At 39.3% G+C, this 21543-nt stretch overlaps 1 protein-coding gene across 1 annotated transcript in view; it reads left to right on the plus strand.

The window, feature by feature from the left end:
- The window catches only part of LOC104231667 (uncharacterized), a 216258-nt gene that overhangs the window by 98508 nt on the left and 96207 nt on the right, over window positions 1–21543 (plus strand). The gene's annotated exons all lie outside the window — the stretch shown is intronic.

Below are 21543 nucleotides of genomic sequence, written 5' to 3' on the forward strand. Positions count from 1 at the left end.
GGACTTCCCCCAGACCTACACAAAGGCAAGAGGTACGCGCAGGGAACAAAGCACTGCCAGTAGCAATTTAAGTTGAAAGGAATGACTACAGCAAGGCTAGAGGCTCACCATGATCCTTATCTTCCCATCGGGACTGGGATAAATCATGCCACACTCGCTCAACATACGAGCAAATTGAGTACAGACGACCGACCCAATTTTAGAGGTCCGAAACCGCACCGGGGTAAATTACTGTGGGTGCAGTAACAAATATATATATATATATATATATATATATATATATATATATATATATATTAAGTGCTTAAAGGAACATAGACAAAGAAAAGCAAGGGAAGGCAAGGCAACATGTCTACTTACGCCACACATTCCACCTCTCAGGGAACAACATCTTTTTCGCTGGGATCAGATCAGAAGTCCTCACTCGGACAAATTGGCTTATCCATCCCCCCTTTCCATGATCCTCGGTACATGCAAAGAGGGACCTCGGGTCTCAGTAGTGGAGTTTGATTAGACCCCCACGAAGAAGACGGGGGTTGTACATCTTGATCAGATGATTAAGGGTGAAAGGTATCTCCCCGATCACGTTCACGTAGTACCTGATCATGTAAACAACATGCCAAAATGAAGGATGAATCTAGCCAAGAGTCACTTGGCATCATTGACAGAAGTCGAGAATCACGGGGTTGATCGAGGGCGAAGATGTCCCCACGGGCCCTAGAGTAAATAGCTAGGTGTACATACTGAGGAAACCTATTTTGTGTGTCGTAATATCCTCCTCCGAAGAAGGTATCTCGACAAGGACCACATCCCCCCAGTAGCAATCAACTTTCACTCTTTTAATACCTATTATCGAGCTAATATACTAAGTCACGGGCTCGCTGTGCCCATCTTCGAAGAAGGTGTCTCGACCTTGAAATTAGAAGCCATCGCGAAAGACCCTGGCACACAGTCCTCCACATAAGGAGGCATCATCACTTCATCTTGAGATAGGAGTGAAGAGGACGAGGCCACAACCTCCTGAGAAGCGGAGGCGAAAGTTTTTGCCATTTCTAGAAATTTTCGGAAGAAGAAGGAGAGTTGCGTTCCTAAGAAAAAATGAAAGCAAAGGAAGAGCGAACCTTTTTTGAGGTTTGGGAATACAATGAGTTATAGAAAATAAGAAGGGGAGTATTTATATAAACCCGCATGCGCATTGAAGAAGGCCAAGAGATAGCCAACCACCATAGTCAATGCGAAAATCTTAAAGGGCTGCGTGTGCATCGTGCCTTATGCCTGACGTCGTTATGAGAGCATCGAAGGGGGAAGAAATTCAAGGTCGTTTCTTATCACTTTCACTCTAAGAAATGCGGAGACTATCTGTGTATGGTAAAATCCGGGGTTTCCAATTTCCTCGTCATTATGGTGCCCCGCTAATGTGCTTCTCGAAGTTGAGGCTCACTTTCAAGGGTCATCGGGACCTGATCACAGGGCAGTGCAGACCAGCGACTATATTAGAAAAGAGGGAAGTTCCCAAGACGCTTGGCTAAGACTGACAAAGCCTAGCGGGCTATTCTAAACCTAATGTAGGGCGTCAGGACATCATATCTAGCTGTCTCATCCCCGTATCCAAGTAGTTAATGTATTTTGTACTATGTTATGATTCCCCTCCTATATAAGGGGCATTCCTACCATTCTTGTAAACTCTGTTGTTCCAGCTGCTCCATAAGAAATATAGAAGAACACACTCTTTGCTCTCACACTCTCTTGATATTATTGCTTTCATTTATTGTCTTCATACTTGTTCTTCATTTATTGCTTATCATTGGCCATAAAGAGCCTCCCACAGTTATCCCATAACTGTTATCCCTACCCTGATTGCTCTCAATAGCTCGTAGGCAAGCCCTGAGATCGACCTCAAGGCCCAGAATCGACAAGCCCGAGGCCCCGAGTAACCAGCCTATCGGTTTGATTATAACTCTCTCATTTACTTTATTTCATCTCTAAATCTTATATACTTAGCATCAACTTCTTAACAAACTAGCATAAAAATAGATCATGTATTTTTAGAGTCCCATCAACAAATTTAATTGTTATTACCATTTTCATGGTAAACAGAGTCTTCCATCGGACACCTTAGCAGTAGTATCATTTGAGCATTGATATCTTCCAATTGCTTGGAAGCTGTTCGCCTTCCATGGTACCGAGCTTGTAGGACCCTTTGCCGATCACTCCGAGGATGCGGTATGGTCCTTCCTAGTTTTGGCCTAGCTTTCCTTCATTAGGGTTTTGGGTGTTAAGGGTGACTTTCCTTAGGACCAAGTCCCCGACCCCGAGATGTCAGAGATTTGTTCTCGTGTTATAATACCTTTCGATCCTTTATTTTTGGGCATCCATTTGGACAGTGAAGCTTCTCGATTTTCATCTAATAGTTCGAGGGCCGTAGTTATGGCCTCATTGTTCGAGCTCTCGGTAGTGTGTCAGAATCTGGTGCTTGGCTCTCCAACCTTTACTGGTGTCAAAGCCTCGGCACCTTATACTAGGGATAAAGGTGTTTCTCCTGTGCTTGATTTTGGAGTTGTTCTGTATGCCCATAGCACTTTGGGCAATACTTCTCTCCACTTTACCGTAGCGCTTTCCAACTTCTTTTTATGTTTTGAATGATGGTTTTGTTTGTAGACTCGTCGTGACCGTTCACACACGGGTGGTAGGGCGTCGACAGGATTCTCTTGAGTTTTTAATCCTCAAGGAACTGTGTTACTTTGCTTCCAATGAACTACTTCCCATTATCGCATGTTATCTCGGAAGGAATCCCGAATCAACACATAATGTGGTCCTAGATGAAATTAATGACTTCTTTTTCTCTTATCTTTTCGAAGGCCTGCGCTTCCACCCATTTTGAGAAATAGTCAGTCATAAATAAAATAAATCTATCTTTACCTAGTGCCATTGGTAGAGGTCCGACGATGTCCATTCCCCATTTCATGAACAGCCACGACGATAAGACCGAATGCAGTTGTTCACTGGGTTGGTGAATCATTGGAGCAAATATCTGGCATTTGTCGCACTTTCGGATGAATTCCTTGGTGTCTTTTTCTATGTTGTCCCAATAGTTGCCTACCCTGATCACCTTTCGGACTAAGGAGTCAGCACCAGAATGGTTTCCGCAGGTGACCTCATGGATTTCTCGGACATAATATGTGTCTCTCGGCCCCAGACATACTGCTAGGGGCCATCGAAGGTTCTTCTGTACAAAGTCCCATTTTTGTCGAGCGAGAATCGGATGCTTTGGTTTGTAGGGCCCTCGATTCTTTTAGATTCATCGGTAATTTCCCATCTTTCAAATAGTCAATATATTTATTTCTCCAATCCCATGTCAGGCTAGTAAAGTTGATCTCGGCATGACGTTCTTCGACCAATGAATTGGATAGCTGAACAAAAGCTCTGGGGAGTAGGTCATCTTCTTCGATAGACGATCCAGGTTTGCGAGGGCATCAGCCTCGTTATTCTGCTTTCGAGGTATGTGGACCAGAGTCCATTCTTTGAGACGGTGTAATGTGACTTGAAATTTGTCCAAGTATCTTTGCATCCTATCTTTTCAGACCTCGAAGCTCTCATTTCTCCAATCCCATGTCAATCTTGCATTTTTTATAGATTGCCTGATTATGCCGCCCGTAGGCGGCTTCAGAACTATACCGAGCCCGGATCTTCTCACGTTCGAGGTGCCATCATTGAATATGGTCCACACCCCAGAAGATGTGACCATTTTTAGTAAAAGTTCCTTTTCTACCTCAGGCACGAGGAAGGGCGAAAAGTCGGCCACGAAGTACGCTAGAATTTGGGACTTGATAGCCGTTTGGGGTTAATACTCGATATCATACCCTCGAGTTTGATGGCCTATTTGTCCAATCGACCCAATAGTTCGGGCTTATGCAATATGCTTCGGAGAGGATATGTTGTTAAAACACAAATACGATGGCATTGAAAATAAAGTTTCAATTTTCGTGAGGCGCTTATTAATGCAAGAGCTAATTTTTCTAGGTGCGAATACCTTGTTTTTGCGTCTCCAGGGTCCAACTTACATAATAAACAGGGAATTGCGTACCTTGCTCTTCTCGAACTAGCAGACTGCTTATTTCTATCTCGGATACGGCCAGGTATAAATACAACATTTCATCCTCCTCTAGTGTGTGGAGTAAAGATGGGCTTGTCAGATATCGCTTCAACTCCTCCAAGGCGCGTTGGCATTTTGGAGTCCATTCGAAGTTGTTTTTATTTTTGAGTAAAGAGAAGAAATGATGAATCCTATCAGATGACCTTGATATGAATTGGTACAAAGCTGTTATCCGCCTTGTTAGCTGTTGCACGACCTTTATATTATTTATCACCATGATTTCTTCGATGGCCTTGATTTTGTTGGGGTTGATCTCGATTCCCCTATTTGACACCATGAAGCCTAAGAATCTGTCCGAACCCACTTCGAAGGCACATTTTCCGGGATTGAGCTTCATGTTATAGCTTCTGAGGATGTCGAATGTCTCCTGCAAATGAGTCAGATGGTCCTCTATGCGCAAGGACATAACTAGCATGTCATCAATATAAACTTCCATGGATTTGCCTATTTGATGCTCGAACATTTTATTAACTAGGCGTTGGTACGTAGCTCCGACATTTTTCAGCCCGAAGGGCATTACATTGTAATAGTATGTACCGTACTTCATGATAAACAAAGTCTTTTCCCTATCCCCGAGGTTCATCTAAATTTGATTATACCTCGAGTAGGCATCAATAAAAGTTAGGGTCTCATGGTCGGACATGGCATCGATCAAACGATCGATGTTAGGCAATGGGAACGAATCCTTGAGGCATGCCTTATTTAAGTCTTTATAACCTACACACATTCTTAACTTATTGCCCTTTTTGGGAACTACCACCACATTGGCCAGCCATTCGAGATACTTTACCTCTCTAATAGACACTATTTTAAGGAGTTTTGTTACCTCGTCCTTGATGAATGCGTATTTTACTTCGGACTGGGGTCTTCTTTTTTGCTTCACCAGTTTGAATCTGGGGTCGACACTTAGTCGATGGGTGGTTATTTCTAGTTGGATCCCTATCATATCTAAGTGGGACCAAGCGAAACAATCGATGTTATCAATAAGAAATTGAATGAGTTTTTTCCTATGTATGGGGGTTAATCCCACTCCCAGGTATACCTTCCGATCTAGGAGATGTTCGATCAAAACAGGTTGCTCCAACTCTTCAATTGTCGACTTTGTTGCATCCGATTCTTCGGGGACAACGAAGGTTCGGGGAGCAAGGAAATCTTCTTCATTACCCTCGGGGGTCTGTACGCTTCCCTACTCTTCCGAGGTAGAGTGTATAGGATTTGACACCTCCTAGTGGACCGCGAACATTTCTTTTATTGCATGTTGTTCTCCATATACTGTTTTATACCGTCCTTTGTTGGAAACTTCATCATCTGATGTAGAGTTGATGATACTTCCCTCATGTTGTGTATCGATGGCCTGCCAAGCAATGCGTTGTACCTCATGTCACCATCGATGATGTAGAATTTGGTGTTCTGAACTGTATCAGACATGTTGACCAGGAGGGTGATCTCCCTTTTCATTACTTCGCTGGCCATGTTGAAGCCATTGAGGACCCGGGAGGGGAGTATGATCTGGTCGAGCAACCAGAGCTGTTCTACTACCTTTGGCCCGATTACGTTGGATGAGCTATCTGGATCCACGAGTACACATTTAATTTGAATGTTACTTAAAAGAAATGAAATTACCAGCGCATCGTTATGTGGTTACATCAAGGTATCGAAATCTTCCTCGCTTAATGCAAGGGTGTTTTCGGTCATGGGGCCCCGGATCTGCCCTTCTGTTGTAGCGGACATTTTTATCTGTTTGATCATGGGTCCTTGGGGAATGTCTGTCCCCCCGATGATCATATGAACGACATGCTGAGGAATCTCTCTTATTTTCCCAAGTGGGATTTTTTCGAGATTCTCGCTGAATTTTGTGGCATGCGCTCCCGTTAATGTGGGGACTGGCGTTAACGTATTGGGCGTTGCAAGAGGCCGTACCCTCGGGAATCAGTTCTAGTGCACTATCAAGGTTTTGTGGTGGCACACCCATACCTGGAATAACTATACCATCTTCTTCATAGTCCTTAAGAACATTATTTTTAGCTGCATTTACTGGGTTAGACATTTTGACCTAAAATCAAAGATCTTGGACATGAAAAAGTGTGAAAGATAACTTGCGTTGTGTAGTAAACCAGCAAGAAAACAATCACTATTATTTTTAGCCCCACCGTAGGCGCCAAACTGTTTACCGCAAAAATGGTAATAACAATTAGATTTGATTTTGTGGTTCTAAAAATACGTGATCTATTTTTATGCTAGTTCTTAGGCAATAGATGCTAAGCGACCTCAAGGTCGAGTTGGATGCCCGACTAAGGGCAGTCGATGGAGGATTAATAGTTATGATAAATTTGATGGCGGCACTTTATGGCCAATAATGAGCACTAACTGAAGAATAATAAATTAGAACAGGATGAATGCAATTAATAAGTGTAAATAATGAGGTCAAGAGAGAATATGTTTGAGAGCAAACTCTCCACACTCAAAGCAACGCTTCGACAATGGCAAAAGGTTCTAAATCAGACCTCGAGAACCAGAATAACTACTAGAAAGACCTAGCACAAATAAACCCTGAACTGATGGAGCACGAGATGAAGTCTGAGCTGGGAGGGTACTGATAGATGACTGACCCAGACGTGCATTTTATCAATCATGCATAGCTGATGCATCACGATCAACCGGATGAGCCATCTGAGTGGGCCTGTAAGAACGACCCATGCTGTGGTGGGACTGCCATTCAGAATAAACACCGCTGAAACCACCCGAACCATGAAGCCTCTTAGCCTCCTTCTCTTCGTGCTCCTGGCTGTGAACCTATTCTAGACGCCTAGCAACATCAACGACCTCGTCGAATCTAGCACTTGACACAATCTCTCGAGTCATGAAAAAACGCATTCCATAGTTGAGACCATCAATGAACCTACTAATCCTCTCTCTTTCTCTGTGGGAACCCACTAGATCCGTGATGAGCCAACTCTGAAAATCACATCTCATACTAGGTCACTGACATACCCTCTTGGTATTGTTGCTCAAATTGCCTACGGAACTCCTCCCTACGGGTCTGTGAAACAAACATCTCCAAAAAGAGAACTGAGAACACATGCCACGTAAGTGGTGAAGCACCGACTGTCTTGCTCAACTCATAGGCTCCCACCATCTGAAGGCTGCCCCCAATAGCTGAATGGAAGTAAATGAGACTCCACATTCTCTATAATACCCATCGTTTGAAGGATCCACTGGCACCTGTCTAAGAAATCCTAAGCATCCTCTAACTCAGCCACACTGAATGCTGGAGACCTGAGCCTCCTGAACCACTCTAGCCTCTTCTGCACCTCATCACTCATAGGTGGACTCACTAGGGCCTGAGCAATTTTAACCGATTGGGTCGGAGTACCCTTGGTGTCGGAAGTCCCTGAACCATTTGCTCTGAGGTAAGGAAGGCGGGAGACTGAGCACCTCCCCATGCCTGAGAAGTGGCTGGTGCGATCAAAACTGAAACTGCCTGAGTAAGACTAGTGCATTCAGTCAATATCTCATCCAAATCCTCCTGAAGGCCTGTAATCACAATCAGCATAGGTGGCGCCTGAGCTTGTTCCACTGGCTCACCCACATCTGGTATCTCCTCTTGAGTTGGAGCAACTAGTGGCTCCATAATTGCCATTCTAGCTGATGTACAAGCTGTACCTCGGCCTCTACTATTGCCCCGACCTCTCGCAACTCTAGATGGTGGTATTGGTGGCCGTCCACCCGATCTGATAGCATGTGTCCTCACCATCTGTTAGAGAATAGAATGCTAGAAGTTTAGTTTTTGGAGTAAACAAATCCGCATAACAAGAATACAAGAAAGTGAAGTTTTCCTAATGGTTCGGTAGCCTCTCGAAGATAAGTACAAACGTCTCCATACCAATCCGGAAGACTTGACTAAACCTACTCATGACTCATGATACCTATGTAACCTAGGCTATGATGCTAACTTGTCACGAACCAAATCCCAACCTGCCATGAACCAAATCCCAACCTACCATGATGGCACCTAACACATTTGTTAACCTCATATTTTCATAAGTAAGAGTACGTCTTAAGTCATTTGATGTAAAACCAAAATGAGATCATCTTTGGAAGTATATAAAATAAGTTATCATGTTACCTCGGATGTTACATATATTGAATATCATTAAAAACAAGTACAAAGAGGGTTGAAGGTTTAGAAGCTAAGGAATTGAAGAAAACAATGTTTAGTCAAAAGTCAACAAGTTGGGAATGTTATAACATGTACTTTTGGGGTGAGAGTAGGGTTCTTAACATGATAAGGAGGTTATGTTATAAGTTATTTTAGTCGTATGATAGTCTTGTGTTATGTTTTGAAGTCAAGCGAGTTGTGGAACAAAAGTCGATGAAAGTCATCACAAGTTAGGTTCATAAGTTCTACTAAAAATTTGGGTCAAATGTAATGCGATTTTCTCCCAATATACTTAGATTTATGGGGTGTTAATACCATCAAATTGAAGCACTATGAATCTATTTTCTAATGCATTAAACTGTTTGTCAATACAATATCGTAGTAGATAGATATATACATTTTTGCAAGACTACGCAGGCTGCTAGGTGACAAGTAGGTGTGTCACCTACTTACTTAAATGAGAGTCCAAAAATGGGCTATTTCAGGTCGGCCAAAGAGCCCAATTTAAGGGATTATCTCCTCCAATATAACACCCATTACATAACACAATAACCAGACCTAAACCCCTTCAAACATCATCCCAAAAATTTCCCACAAACCCTAATTGATTTTCTCTCCCTTTCAAGTTTTAATTGGAGGTAAAACCTAGGAGCTGAGTTATCCAACAAATATCACCATGGTTGAAGATGAAATTTTATTTCCCACAATGCTTGATGCTTTGGGTTGTTATTGATGCTTTTTGAGGAAGAGTGAAAAGTATGAAGGGTGTTGCCTGCCATATTTGCATATTGTTATCATTGACTGAGTAAATATGAGACTGCATGAAGGGTGACGTCATGCACTTGATTGCGTTATTATCATTATCATGTGAGGACGAGAGTAAAAACATGAAGGGTGATGCTGTGTCATTGCATTTATTATCATATGGCGAGGATGAGAGTAAAAGTACGAAGGGTGATGTCATGCCATTGCATTTATACTGTATGATGAGGATAAAAGTAAAATCACGTAGGGTAATGCCATGGAATTTGATGATTTTATTGTTTTACTTGGTTCTCGAATTATGAATTTAGCTTGGCTGCTTCATTGCTCATTTAAGAAAGAGTCGTACTTGGTGATTCTGTATTTATTGTTCCGATTATTGCTCCCGTTTTCATGCTCCTCCTTCCTCTATTATTACTTTTAATTGTCTTACTTGTTATTTCATATATATATATATATATATATATATATATATATATATATATATATATATATATTTCCACAGAGTTTGGTAGGTGTCCTATCTTAGCCTCTTCACTATCTCATCGGGGTTAGGATCGACACTTATTGAGTATATTGGGCCGGTAGTACTCATATTATACTTGTGCACTTCTTGTGCAGATTTTGTCGTTGCTACTAGCGGAGTCCCGAAATGTACTTAGTGGATACCAGTCAGTGACTCGAGGTAGAGCTGGACCTCGTTCGTAGGCCTAAGAAGTCACTTCCCTATTTTATTATACTGTTTTCTGTTATATTTCAGACATTGTTGTATTTCTTATGAAACTTTATATTTCGCTGAATCTAGACGCTCATGTACTTGCAACACCAGATCTCGGGGTGTTTTATGTTATGTTATTGACCAATATTAGTCTTTAATTGCTTTTCTTTATCTTATATTATTGCTTGTGTTGGCTTGCCTGTCATACAGTGTTTGGCACCATCACGACCCCGCGGTTGATATTTCGGCTCGTGACATTATTGACTAGTGAGTGTCTTGACTTGAACCTCGTCACTACTCCACCGAGGTTAGTCTTGATACTTACTGGGTACCGGCTGTGGAGTACTCATACGACACTTTTATATATTTTTGTGCAGATTCGAGTACCTTTGAGCGTGCTGGTCATTAGTAAGCTAACTTCGAGATTTGCCGTGGAGACCTCAAGAGTATACCTGTTGTTCTTCATAGGCCTCGAAGTCATCTTCTGGTACATTTCTTATTACTGTCATTTGTATTTTAGAACAGTGATTGTTGATACTCAATTTTGCTCTCATATTTTTCCAAATAGTATATAATTTTTTAAAATGTCATTCTGCATCATTAATCAATTTACAAGATCTATACAAATATTTTCATAATTTTTTCATGATTTTTAGAACTTTAAAATGAATTTTCTTGCATTTAAATTACTCAAATATTTATTCATTATCCCTTAAATTATTTTATGATGACTTAATCATCCAAAATTACTATTTGTATTCACATATATGTTTTATAATATTTTTACTTCATTTCATATAATTATATCTATGTTTCTAAGCTATTTACATAATTTTACAATAATAATCTATATTCTACACATAATTGTATTCATTATATTGTTTATACTAAAATATCCTTTCTTATATTTTTATAATATTAAGTTATTATTTTTAAGTACTTTGCTCTAAAAATAATATTTTTATCATTTATTAATTATTTTTATAATTTACTTTTGATAAATTTTATGTTTTTAAACTATAGCCTTTTTTAGCCAATTACGGACTAAATCAAGGCCTAAATGCCCACACATTGTAGCCCAATAACGCCCAACCCAAACCAAACCACCCTTTAATTGACCTGATCGGTACCCGTTTCACAGACCCGCCCCGCTCATTTTTAATCCTAGCCGTTGATCTCTCAAGATCAACGGCCCTCGTTCACTCTCCCTCTTTAATTAATCAAACTCACCCAAACCCTAACCCCATTTCCCTGAGACCGCCGCCCTTAAATCCTCTCTACTCTCAAACCCTAGCCGTCTAACTCAAATCTCTTCCAAATCCGATCAAATCATGGATTCTTCCTACGATTCTCGGACCTTTTTATGGATTATCTCATCGTTTCTTATAAGACTATGGTGTTACATAGTACTTGCCTCAATTTTGGCAAGCACCAATCCCCCAAATTGGGTAGCACCGCTTTTAACCTTTGAGATTTAGATGATATTTCATCTATATGTACTCACTACTAGGCTATATAGTCCGACTTAGTAAGACTTTTGACCATCCATGCTTTCCTTTTGAACTAGGGTTTACTTGATTTCTCTTAAATTGATTCTGAATGATTTTGCATGCTTCTATTTTCTTATTTATGTTAAATTAATTCTGTTTCCTTGTTTGGATGATGATTTTGGCTACTATATAAACCCTTCCCGATATTCCTTTTAAGAAGACTTAATTACTGCTATTACTCTCACTATTCTCTTCTTTCACTCGTTCACTTCTGATACACTCAATACCTTCTAAAATCATTGAATTTTTGGCCGGCTGAAAGCCAAGGCCATAATACTGTCAAAACAACCTCCTCCGGTGCAAGCACTGCTTGGAGCCGTTCTCGAGGCTCTTGTGAACTTGAAGCATCGGGGATTTGGGGTTCTTTTTCAATTGCTGCTACTGGATCTCCACCAATATTCTAAACTCCTCAATCTTTTGCTCGCTTAACTTTGCTACTGGTTAGTGTCCTTGACTCTTACAATTCTAACTATTTTCCTTTCTGTTTATCTATGACATGTGTGTTCTATGTGCTAATGTTGTTAAAACTTTGTAAGCATGATTTAGTTTCCTTCTATTCATGGATCCCTGATACTGTATTCTTTACTGCTATTATATTATTTTAGCAATCCCCTGCAGTTCCATGTTCTTTATTAGTTGAATTCAGTAGGCTTCAATACATGTAATACGCTTTCATTATCAGAATGGATTCCAGTTTTCTTAAGTGCTTCTAGACTAATGTGTTTTCCCTACCTTGTACTGTATTTCTATGTTTGTGTTCTAGACCTTGTTGAGTTATTCTTACCCAACATGATAGATCTATGAGGCTGTATTGATTAGCTAAAGCATGTTTCCATGCCATTTACGTTCTATTATATGTTTGGTTTGTTAATCTTATGTCTTTAGAATGGCTTCTAGGGCAAATTTCTATGTTCGTTTTCCTTCTGTCTAGGTAATTGGTACGAATGATTATGCTTGCTTGTCATATTCCCCTTAAGTGATATATATTCTCATGAGTTAGAACACTGTTGTGGTCTGTAGTAGACTCTGCTACTAGTTTATTGCTATACTGCTTATGGTCATGTTAGACTCCCATATTAGAAATCTTCATGTGAAATTGCATATCCCTCTAACTATAATTATTTTGAATAAGACTCACTTGTTTAAAGTCTTTTCTGACCAATTTTGGTTAATATCTTGTGCTAAACTTATTTTCTGGAAACTTAGCATGTGTGTGTTTGTCCTGTTAACCCAATAGACTTGCTTATTAAGTCCTCTTAATGTGGAACTGTGTTCATCATGCTACACCCTTTCCTTTGTTGAATGATTGCTCAACACGGTGTTAGTTCTTCTATGTAAAACTTGCTATGTTAAAGTTGTCCACCTAGTTGGTATGTTCAAGCCTCTTGCATGACCAATCATGTTCCCTTATCTTCTAAGAATGATGATATATGTATGTAATCACTGTTAATATACTTTAGGATTGTCAATTGGTTACCATATATGGTTTCTCCCTCTAAGCCTGGTACGAGTTTGTATGTGGCCCTTAGTTGTGTAATTAATACACTCTTATGCTTGAGGTATGCTTGGATCTGGGTCTGCAGTTCGTGTGAAAAGTGAGCTTGCTGAAGGCTCAGGTGTTAGTGGATTCTTTATCTTTTGGGCCTGTAGTCTTTCAATACGTAATATTTGCACCTGTATTCATTATTTTGGGCCTGTAATAATTTATAAATAAAACAAATGGGAAAATTAGTAAAAAGGGGGTAGGGTACTCTAGTTCTCACATAAATGGGTAGAAAGCATACCTATAAGATCTATGTGGTCTATCTACTATTTGCTTTACATGCTTTTAATTTCATGTGTAGAAAGCATACCTATAGGATTCACGCGAACACACATAGCTTTACTTGCCAAAATATATTATTTCAAGTATTTGCTGTACCTGTTTCCAATACTGTGCACTCCTAGATAACATGTGTATAGGGAGAAACAATGCAATATTTTTACTTAGTTAGATATCATGCCTGTAGAAAACTCAAACACTTCACCTGCTCAACCTGCCTAATGCCCGCACACAGTCAGAATGTTTGTAAGAACTTAGGTGTTTCATTTGCTAGCATGTTTACTTCTATGGACTCTTACATAATATGCTTATTGGATGCAACCACGCAATACCTTTGATACTCTCGATACCATTGCTATAAATATTAATAATCAATCAGCTGCTCCATATCGTTTGTACTGCTTTGCTTAGATATCATACTTATAGGGATAAAACTATATAAAATCAATTTCAATTGTCAACTACTAGATATCATGCCTCTAAGACACTGTCACCTGCCTAAGGAACTTGTCCATAAAATCAGTACTGGTAATTCATGATTCTGGGATCGTTTCACTGCCTCATTTCGTAGACAATCTAGAGATCATGCCTATAGGTTTGTAATCTGCAAATCCGTTGCCTGTACATTGCTAAAACCAGAATCATCTATGAGCCATGCCTATAGGATTTGCAACTATAATGCGCCTTAATTCTGAAATTGTCTACTGCGTAACATGAAAATCTGCTTGCGTGCTTTTGTTGTTATGTGTGGAGGTTAACTTGGACCTTTTATTGTCTTTACGCGAAGTCCTATCTGTTTTGAACGTCGCTTAATTTTATCATTTTTGAGCAACCTAAGTAAGTCTAGAACCATCCAAATATAGGTCTAAAGCCTCCTGGAACATAGGCATGAGACGGGTAGTGCACACATAGGATATGATTTAGAATTGAATTAGAGTGCCTTTAAGTAACAACTTCAACATAGTAATTGGATAATAGGAGATGATAGTCTGTGCCCGCTGAATAATATGAAATTCTCTATCTTAAGAGAGTTTGCAAAGTGTTATTTATATTGTGCGGGTGATCCTTTAGACTAAAATACTTAGGACCTCCCCTCCCTCTTTTCTTTCATTTACATACTTGTATCTGTACCCTTGTAAACATTAAGGATTTGTACCAATTCTATGTGTTATAATAAAACTCTTCGACTTTTATATTTTCTTTATTTATTTTATTACCTAGCTTAATTACATAATCTACATAGTCTAAAGTTCAATCAGGACTCACAGTTTGTGGGCCTCAAAGAGTGCCTAACACCTTCTCTTTAAGGTAATTTGAGCCCTTACCCGATCTTTGGTGGCAATGACTAGTCAAACAGAGTTATTTGCAAACAGGTGCCCTGACGCGCCTTAAAAATCATTAGGTGGCGACTCTCCTCTTTTAATACCTTCCTTTAAAAGAGTTGTCACACGTCAAAACCCATTTGCGCAAGAAAAAGGGGTGCGACAGTGATGTTTTTTTGTTGAGATTTTCAGTGTATGTTCAGTAGAGCTTATGACTCCGTACTACCGATTTTGGGAATGTGTAATTATTGTTCATTTTCAATTATGTTTTATCATTTACTAGTTTATATTTGATAGTTAAATGGTTGAATCTGATGAATCATTCAAGAAAAATAAAATTTTCCCATTATTTCCAATTTTGTAGATTTTTGTAGCATCTTGTTAATTGTTTGCATTTATCGGTGCATGGTTAATTTTATTTAATTCATGAAAACAAAAAAATACATTGCATTTGCATTTAAGATTTAATTTTATATTTTAGGTTAATTAGCAATTTAGTTGTCTTATAAAAATGATTAAAATCACAAAAAATAACTCATTTTGCATTTTTAACTTTTTTAACTTTAAATTTTGTAGTTTCTTTTAATTTAGGAACTAATTAATTGTTGTAAATATTATGTTGAGTAATTAATTTAATATGGGAATTTAATTTAGTTTAAGAGTTAATTTAGGATTTAAATTGATTTGAAAAAAAAGGAAAGAAAATAAAACAATTGAAATTAAGAGGAAAAGAATTAATAAGGCTGTTTTGAGCTAAATTCGCATCAGCCCAGATAATTTCGCACCAAACCCGTCCCAAAATCTGGCCCAAACCCAGCCAGTACCCGGTCCAAGCTGTTAGTCTTTAAGACCTTTGAAACGGTGTAGTATGGGGGCGATACTACGTCGTTTTAAGTTTAATAATGCTAAACTGATCTCAGCCGATCACTTTTCATCATCCAACGGCTGTGAAACTCCCTTTTTTTTAATTAAAACTGTCCGAAAGAGTAACATAGGACCATCTTCTTCATCTCTCAGACCTCTCATCTCTCACCACCACCTGCCACCCGCCGGATTTTGCCACTGGCGGTGTTGAAACTTCAAATCACACAAAAATTTCACCATCCACTCCCAATACTCCCTCAAATATTAAGCCATTGTCAATTTTCCCAAAATCCCCACCTTTTCTCCTTAAATTTGAATCTGAAAATCAAAAGAAAAATAATTTTCTGATTCCTACGCTCCCAAGACTCGATCTGACTCAGGACCTTCGTTAAACAATTGTTCTCGTTCAGAATAATCGATTAATGATAGTTTTGGCTCATTTCTAGAGTCACCAGCTCCTGACCAGACCACGAACGCCCGGCCAAGTGTGTCGCCTTCGTCGATTTATTCCGGCTAAGACCAGTACCATTCCTTCTTCTCTTCCGTTCTTTGTGTCCGTTTCTTGTTTTTTTTCTCTTTCTCTGATTCTTGTATTTTTGTGTGTTTGAATTAATTTTAGTTTGATTAAAATTAGTAGTTCTAACTGTTCAATTGCGTGATTTGGATTAATATCTTATTGTGATTGTTTCTGTTTGAGTTTTGTGTTGGCCGAAATTATTTAGGTTTAGTCAATTAATTTTATTAAGGGCTTGATGAATTAGATTTCTTTCTCCCTTATTCATTTTGAAGTTGTAAGTTTGGGCTGTTAGTATACAGACCCATGGGTTTGGGCTGGATCTTGGGGTAATTTGACATGTGATCTTCTGAAGGTAAATAAAAGAAGTCTAAAGTGTAATTTAGGGAAATTGGCCGAGAGAATCTTGTATAACAGACTGGGGAAGCTTCTAAGAAGTTGGGTTTGGGGCTATTTTTCAAAATAGATTTTAAGACTAAGGACATAGGAGCAAAAATGAAAATTCAAAAAGGAGTAAAGGGCAAAACTAAAACTCATTTCTGCTGCCCTAAAACTCCCTTATAAAAGGCTAATTGCTTCATTCACAAGTCAGATTTTAGAGACTGAAAAATACTGAAAAACTTTAGGAACAACTAAGCTTCTTCTAGACTATAAAAAACTGAAATTTGCCTAGAATTATTTGGTTTCTAAGTTCTCCGTTAGTCAGATTTTTCAAAAGCTCTGAAAGTAGTATTGATTCTGGGTTCGAAGCTGGGTCAAAGGCTGAGTAATTGCTAATTGTGTGGTTGTTTTAGTTGCTGATACTTTGCTACTGTTGCTTCCTCTTAGCTGAACTACTACTGCTATTCCCTTTTAGGCTCCAAACTTATTTTCTTTGTTATTTTGTTGTATTCAGGTACATATTCTTGGACCCCACTGAATGTGAAGTTAGACTTGAAGTATGAGAAATGGAAAAATAGAGTTTGAAGTATGGCCTTAATTTTGTTTATGAATTTAGTTGTATTTCTTCATTATATGGTGTTTTAATATCCAGATTCACTGTATCTTTTAGTTAATTTCTGGTTTGGATAGTGGAGTTTTCATCATTGTACTTAATTTAGGATTGTTAAGATACTACAGTAGAAGGTTTATTCCAGTTACATGATCTGCTTTATTTTTGCTGAAGTCAGTATTCATTCTTGGTATTGATTCCATATTGAACTTGCTACAATGACAAGTATAGTCTAGGGACAAAATGACAAGTGTAGTCTGCTATTAGAAGGGTATTGTGATGTGTTCTAATGTTATTGTGATGTTGTTTTGTTGTGGATTGGAGTTGTGTTTTGATATAGGATCATAAACGCATGTTGAGAGCAGTTTAATTTGCATATTAGTCTTGTTTAAGCTTTTGGCACAATCAGTTCAGTGTTTAATATCTTATGAAATGAGGGTTTAAACCTTGTAATAGTTTTGAGTTTTGGGTTTGTGGTCGTGAAGGATGAGTGCAGGCCATGTCGTGGTTAGTTTTTGAGAGAGGTGTCATGCTATTACGTAAACACTACCCAAATTGATTGATATTTGGAGTCAAATGTGCTATGGGCAGTAGAATGTACGCATCTGGAGATTAACTATTCATTTAAAATGGGATTTGATGTGAAAGTGGGACAGAGATGAGCTTATACTAGTAGATGTATTCTTTATTTGGGATCATGCTAAGTGTTTGGTTTGAATTCATGAATTCTACTAGATTTTAAATGACTGTGTATGAGTTGAGGGATATCTTTATCATAGAATGTGTTGAATATCAAGAACATGCTTTACATTTGCCTACATTTGCAAAAGTTTGGCAGTAGCTGTTTTAATCTCAATTTCTTATGAAGAACTGTAGTCTTGTTTAATTGGCTATACTGGATCACGCAACTGGGCCTTTAGCGTTGGCCCAATGCTCTTTTGAAATCCCATTGTGTTATGGGCTTCACTTAAGCCTGGCTCCCCTTTTGTTTTCGACACGTAGGCTTACAAAAGCCAATTGGGCTTGCAGCTAGTTGGGTTTTCCTCTCAACCAAAGGCCTGATTGTCCTTTAACACCAGCCTTCTAATTATCGGACTCAATTCAGGCTTTAGCTTAAAAGTAATTTCAAAACCTCCCCAAAAGCCTTCGTTAATTAATTAATCCCTTTTGTTAGAATAATTTGAGGCATACCATGCTAAATAAAAACTCAAAACCCCTGGCCTTCACTTAATTAATTTTAATCTTTTAGAAATCGAGGTGTGCCATTTAGTTGAATTTTCCATGGCCCTCGCAAACCTTGTCATTAACTTGAAAGCACGTAGTTGCTTTAGGCGCGTTATTCTAAAATTAATTTCCTAAACTCGGGTGTGCATTTCATGTGACCCAACTCCAATTCTCAACAATGTTAAATAAAATGTGTCGTGGGCCGCGGGTGCATTTCATGTGGCGTGGTTCAAGATGTGTTTTAGATAACGTTGAAACTTCCTAAAATTAATTAAAAGCGGCTAATAAGTTAAAATATACCATAGGCTAAAACATGTATTAAAATCAGATAATAGGAGAATAATAATAGTTGAGCGACCGTGCTAAAATCACGGAACCCGGGAATGCTTAACACCTTCTCCCGGGTTAACAAAAACGGATTTCTGTGTTCGCAGACTGTAAAACAAAGTTAATCTTTTCCTCGATTCGGGATTTGAACCGGTGACTTGGCATACCATAAAGTATCCCAAGTGGAGACTCTGAATTCTAATAATAATCCCGTTTTGATTGTCACTTAAATTGGAAAAAACTCCCTTATACCCTTACGGGTGTAGGAAAAAGGAGGTGTGACAGCTCTGGCGACTCTGCTGGGGAAAGTAACCTAGAATCTTCGGTTCAAGGTTCAAGAATTTGAGCTTGGAATAATTGTTATATTTGGCTTTATTTATTATCTGGTTTTATTACATGTTTGGGCCTAATGTGCTTAATGTTGCTTTTTAGCGCTTTGATATTGTTTGGACTGTATATAAATTATTACGAACCCTCCCCTCTCCGAGTCTTCTAAATCATCTGGGAAATGTGCACTTCGTGTGACTTCTCTTCTATTAGAGTCATATCCCAATTTTAGAACGAAGTTCGGACAAGTTGCAAAGCCGGTGAAGCTTCTGCATTCCTTGGCACGCTACCACCCTTGGCTCGAACTATCCGCTCGGGTAAGCCAGGTCTAGAACAGATAAACCCAGGTTTTCAAACCTAGTATAACATAGCCTCATGCCGGATCCCTAGTAGGAACTCTTGTTCGCATCATGTGCATTTTGACTTTGGGGACTCAACACAGGGGTTTGGTCCGTCTAGGACAGGTGCACCTAAAATCAAAAGACCATCCTGATGTATTTTGCTTTCTACTTACGCATTTATTTGATTCGGATTGCATGTTGACCGGCTTCTAGAATAAGGGAAAAATTGAGGAAAACCAAATTGAAGAGAGAGAGGGAATTACCCGCTTGTGGAAAACCTGGTGTCCAAATACCCCGAAACTCTGCTAAAACTTTCTAAAAAAAAGAGAAAAAAAGTTGTTTCAAAATTTTGTGTTTTCTGTTGCGCCAAAAATGGCCGAACTACGCAAGTTTGATTCTCAAGGGATGTGGGATACGTAGGCAACCCACATTAGGTCCAACTACTTTTGCAAAAATAATCCAAAAATGTGAAGTGTCACTATTTTTTCATGAATAGATTAGGTGGCGCCATTCTTGTCCAAAATAGCCAAAATACCCCAAAAAGCATCGGAAGGCTATTTTTGCAAGAATAGCCACCTAGGGTCCTTTTTCAAATTTTGGTTGATTAAATAAAAACAGCCCTAAAATTGTTTTTGAGGTGCTGAAGGGCTGTATGCGCAAGAATGTTTTGTTTTTTAATTTTGCGAAAATGGGTATTTTTCTCATGAGTCAAAGTAAATCACAGTCTTTAATCAATCACCTTAAATAAATGTGCAGGATGAGCACAATTGAAAATGAACATTTCACTGTCCGCGAGGAGATCCCGTTAGAGCTGCATATATGGTGGCATGATTTGGGAGAAGTCAGCAGAAAAATTGTGATAAAAGCCTTGGATGGTCATGTTGGGCTTCTGAAGATTAAGCCAAGGAAGGATATAATTGAGGCCTTGATACCCTTCTGGGACCCAGCACATAATGTGTTCCATTTTGCTGATTTTGAGCTAACTCCTACGATTGAGGAAATAGCGGGCTACGTTGGCTTCAGTGAGAATCTCAGAAATCAATACCTGGTGGCACCTAGAATAGTGACTTCTCATATGTTTCTGGACCTATTAAGCATCAGTCGGGAAGTTCAAGACAAAAATTTGGCCGAAGGATTCTGTACATTCTATTTCTTGTACCAACATTACGGGAATCCCCGCAGTTTTGAGATGCCAGATACCAGTCTTACTCACTCGGGGAACAAAGATAGGTGGAAAACTCGGTGAGGATTGGCTTTTATAGTGGCATTCCTGGGTGTTTTGATTTGTCCCAGAAAAGATGGAAACATAGAGTTGGGGCTTGTGGGGATAGCCGACTTAATGACTAAAAAGGCAAATGGCACCATTGTACCGATGATACTGGCGGAGATTTACCGATCTCTAACTGTCTGCCGAGAAGGGGGAAAGTTTTTTTAAGGATGAAATATGCTTCTACAACTCTGGATGGAGGAACACTTTTGCCACCGTCCAGGGTACATGAACTGTGGAATGACCGGTCTTGAATGCATTGAAAAACATGAACAATGGGTGGAAGGCTATGAGTTTCTGGATGGTATGGAAGCATGGTATGCACATTTGAGCTCTCTAACTACAAACAAGATTGAATGGACATTCGGGTGGCTCTCGGTCAGTGAAGTCATTTATATGTCAACCGAGGTGTGTTTTCTTTTATTGATGGGTCTCCGGAGCATTCAGCCTTATGCCCCGCACAAAGTTCTACGTCAGTTAGGCAGGTACCATACCATCCTACACGATGAGGATTTGAGTCGGCAGGTTATTGAATTAGAACCAAAAGCTGCTTTTCCAGAAGAAAGGGTGCGTCAAATTTGGCATCAATGTAGGTTCTTAGAACCAAAGACTCAGGTACGAGATCTATCCAAAGGTGAGTTGGAGCCTAGTTACAAAGCTTGGTACGGTAAAAGGTTCCAAACCCATCTAGATCCCGAACGGCCTGCAAAAAGTCCCCATGTCCAGCAATTCACTGATGGAGCGCAGGAGCAATAGGATTGGTTGGCAAAAGAGGCAAATTACAAAGCCACCATAAGCAAATTGGAAGGACAGATCCGGGATCTTAAATTTGACAAAAATGTGCAGGTCGTGGCCGATGAAGGGGAGAAGAAGAAATTGGCTCAAGAAAACAAGGCCCTTCGAGCACAGATTCAAAAAATAAAAATAGCTGCCGAGAATCAGGAAAGGAGCCAAAAGGATGAAATACTCATAAGGGGACTCAAGAGGAAAATAGCTGAGTGTGAGGATGAGCTGGAAAAATCTGAGGGCAATCTGGCGAGAGCTCGGGCACAATTATCAAAGAACGTAAAGGGGCGAGCAGAGTTCGTTCAGCAGCTGAAAAGGAAATACGAGGTAAACACCACCAATTTGAAGAAAAAGTTGACTTCCCTCGAAAATGACATGGCCAAGCAAGCTAAAAACTTCAAAGCAGAAAGAGAACG

Source organism: Nicotiana sylvestris, chromosome 3 (assembly GCF_000393655.2).
Source record: "Nicotiana sylvestris chromosome 3, ASM39365v2, whole genome shotgun sequence".
NCBI lineage: Eukaryota > Viridiplantae > Streptophyta > Magnoliopsida > Solanales > Solanaceae > Nicotiana > Nicotiana sylvestris.